General features: G+C 35.4%; 1 long non-coding RNA gene across 1 annotated transcript; it reads left to right on the top strand.

Annotated features, from left to right (window-relative positions):
- The first annotated feature begins 509 nt into the window (after nucleotides 1-509).
- Nucleotides 510-1,649, top strand: LOC146922159 (uncharacterized). The gene is made up of 2 exons (XR_015012383.1): nucleotides 510-1,153; nucleotides 1,256-1,649. It is a non-coding gene; the product is annotated as an uncharacterized LOC146922159 (long non-coding RNA).
- The last annotated feature ends 2,044 nt before the right edge of the window (nucleotides 1,650-3,693 follow it).

Here is a 3,693-nt window from a genome sequence, read left to right as displayed (position 1 = left end):
TGCATTTGAAGTCATTTTGAGTCAGTTATGCCCCTAGGGGCATTTTAGTCTTTTCATGTCTTAAAACCCTGTTTAAAATTCTAAAAATTGTCTCTGAGTCTTTTAATTCGCTTGTATAAACTCTCGCTTTAATTTCCTGTTAAAAATCCATTTTAAAATTTCATCTGAGTCATTTTTAGTCGTTTTAAGCCCCTAGGGGCATTTTGGTCATTTCACATAATATCTCTGTTTCATTTTAATCTGCTTTGTTGTTTTTAATTGTCTCGCTTTACGTTAATTTTCAATTTACTTTTTCAATTCAATTTTAGTTTAATTTTCATTTTTAGTCCGCGCACTTTTGTTATTTACGTTTTAATCCCTTTTAAGTTTGTTAGAGTCCAAGTGCCATGTGTCCAAATGTTATTGGTTCTTAAGAGTTTGTTAGAGTCCAAGTCCATGTGGCATTTCCTCATTGGTTCAAGCATCCCTTTCATCACCTATATAAGTCAAAGTCTTGGTCAATTTTACACAACTAATCATTTTTTCTTCCACCAATTATTTTCAACTAATCATTTTTTCCTTTTTTCTCACTAATCCTTTTTTACACAAAAAATCACAAAAAAGATTTTTCTTTCCCTCTTCTCTCTAACCGTGTTTTCTCTTCTCCTCCACCATAACAAACTTCTCCAACCACCTCCATCACCACCCTAACAAACTCTAACCACCTCCATCTTCATCTTCAACCACCACAACAACCTCCAACCACCATCAAACTTCATCTTCAACCTCCATAACCACCACAACACCTCCATAACCACCACTCTCCTCCACAACAACCTTCAACCTCCACCAATTCCACCACCGTAACCACACAAATTCACATGATATTCTTGATCCACACATAATCACAAACACTTCACAATTTCCTCAACCATTTTCGGATTCAATTTCTTCACACTAATAGTGGTACAAACAAAAACCATAACAACAACTCCTTCATTTTCGTCACTAGCAAGCAAAACCGCGAAACAGAGCGGAGTAAGAGAGAATAGGATTCGGTTCGAAATTGCAACGAAGAAGCAAGCAAAACCGAGCTTAAACAACAACTTTAAGTAGCAACAAGTTTGAACCAAAGCAAGAAGAAGAAAACGAACCGTTTCAGAGATTCAAAGAGGTAGTTCTTCACTTTTATCTACACATTTGCTTGTTAGATTTATGTTGTTTGGTGCTTGATCTTGTATTTTTAAGGCTGGATTTGGATTTGTCTTTGAAAAAGATGCTTAAAACGTAAACAATTTTTTGGAAACGGCGGAGTTTTAAGTTCCGACGCGGTGGTGCCACCACCGGCCACCGCGCCGGAAGTTGCAATCTCGCCGGAGAAGAAGGAGGCTGGGCAGCGCTTATGAAGGAGAGGGAACCGTAAAACAAGTGAGAGAGAAAGGCTTTTGTGAAGTGAGTTTGTATCTCACGTGTTACTTCATTCTTTAAAGCCATAGTTCCATTTAATTCTATGCATGCAAGCCCATACTTTTACTATGTTCCCTCAGCCCAAGTTAATTCCTGTTTTACGTTTTCACTATCTGCACCTCACTGCTTCTCTTTGTTTACTCTTATTTTGTGTTAAAAACCTCTAAGAATTGCTACATACTTTAATTCTTCTCTTTGATTGATTCTTCTATGTTAAATTTTCACCTCTAAAAATCTGAAAAAGTATTTGCCTTTGTTTCTTGTATTCGATTTTGGTTCTTTTCCTTTTTTAGTGTTCTTGTGGATTTTAGATGTACATGAAACCTTATGTGTTCTTGAGCTTTTTTGTGTCAATTGTTACCTTTGGAAAGTATATAAAAATACATGTGATTATAGTTTGTCTCATTCTCCTTGTGGATTCGTTCCTTCGTTTTTGCCTTGAAATGTAAGGATAAATGTAATGAATGTGCACATGAAAATTGCTATAAAATTTTGGTGTCTCTCGATCTAATTGGTCTCTAATACTTTGGTTTGGGAAGCATATTATAAGCCTTCATGATATAGAGACCTTAAGATTGAGACTTATCATTATCTTGTAGTAATCTTCTAAGCACGTTATCACGTTTGTTGTTGCATCTTACTTCCAATTTGTTAAACACTTTCTTGTCTTCAAAAACACTCCAAATATATGCTTGATGCAATTTTTCTTCTTTTATATTTCTATGCGAATTTGCCTCTTGTGTGTTCTATGTTCCTATACTTTTTACCACTTCAAGTGCTTATAAAAACTCTCCAAAAATTCTATGTGATTGTATATACTTCTAGTGCATTTTGTTAGTTTTTGTTTTCTTGTTTTTTCTACCATTTCTTTTATGCAATATTTCCATCATTTCATGCATTTTTGTCCACTAACCCCTTTATTTCCATCTTGTGTTTTTTAGCTTCATTTTCCTTACCATTTAAAATTCATGCAAGAATTAGAATGTAAAACTTAGGAATTTTGTAATATTTTACTTCATGCAATTTTTTAATTTCTTGCAAGACCATAGAATGTATCTAGGCTAATGATGTAATAAGGACAATGGACTCTAATAATGTACACCGACACAAGCACCGACACATGCACACACTTCACTTTAGATAAATAGCTAGAATATGCATGTTTAGATGTATGTTTAGGATTGTATGTCTAGATGAATGTTTAGGCTTTATACTTAGAAAAAATCAATTTTCCAAACAAATGTGAACAACATCACTCAAATACTTTTCCAAATAAACCTTGGGATCCAACATCCCATTGAATTTCTTTTTTCCATTTTTCTTAATCAAATTTCAATGAAAAAATAACCATGTTTAGACCATATTTTGCAAATGACTAATTCAACCTCACAATTTCCCAATCTCATGCCCTTGAGGCCTCTTACTATTCTTCAAAATCCAATTTTCAAACTTAAAATCAATCAACAAAAACAAAAAACATTTTTGAGAGAGAACTACGGTGGATTTGATCCCTTAAACGGGTACGTAGGCAAGGAACAAAATTCCTTCAATTCAATTAAAATAAAAATTCAATCATCTTCTTCTCCCTCAAATTCTTCACTTAGAAACTCTTAGGTGTAAATAACATTTTCAAATAGCATTTAAAAATAAAGCGCGCGCGTAGAAATTAAAGACGGTTCCTATAGGATACTATAGTCGTTATGGGTGCCTAACACCTTCCCGTAGCGAAAACAACTCCCGGACCTCGATTCTCAAGGGTTTTGCTTACTTTTTCCCTTCCCAAGAAAAAATAAGATATCAAAGGTTAAAAAGGTTCAAACGTAATCAATGTTTGACACCCGAAAAACCAAGATAAAACAGCTGGCGACTTCACTGGGGAGATTCGAGAGTTACGCCTAGTCTTTATTTCCACGCTTGCGCTCTTTTTACTTGTTTCTTTTACTTGCTTTCCTATGTGAATAAATGTTTAATTTCTTGCAAACGTGTGGGGTGAGAATATCAAAAGTCCTGCACCCGGGCTGAGTGAACTTAGGATTTAGGAGGGATATAATCGACAATTCATTCCGGGGGTTGCCTCGTGTTTTGGATTATGCGATCAATCCCACATAGCTGAGGCATTTTGGGGGTGATGTTGTCGGCGCGTGTTGTCGCGTTTAGGCACTTTACATCTAATTGTTCTATGACGCTATGAACCGTAGATAACCAAACCCATCCATGGCCATTTTCTAGGATGTAGTGCGGAGGCTA

Source organism: Medicago sativa, chromosome 5 (assembly GCF_051527215.1).
Source record: "Medicago sativa cultivar Bolivia chromosome 5, Bolivia_mono, whole genome shotgun sequence".
Taxonomy (NCBI): Eukaryota; Viridiplantae; Streptophyta; class Magnoliopsida; order Fabales; family Fabaceae; genus Medicago; species Medicago sativa.
The sequence above is the reverse complement of the archived record's forward strand: the minus strand, read 5'-3'. Positions and strand labels throughout refer to the sequence as shown.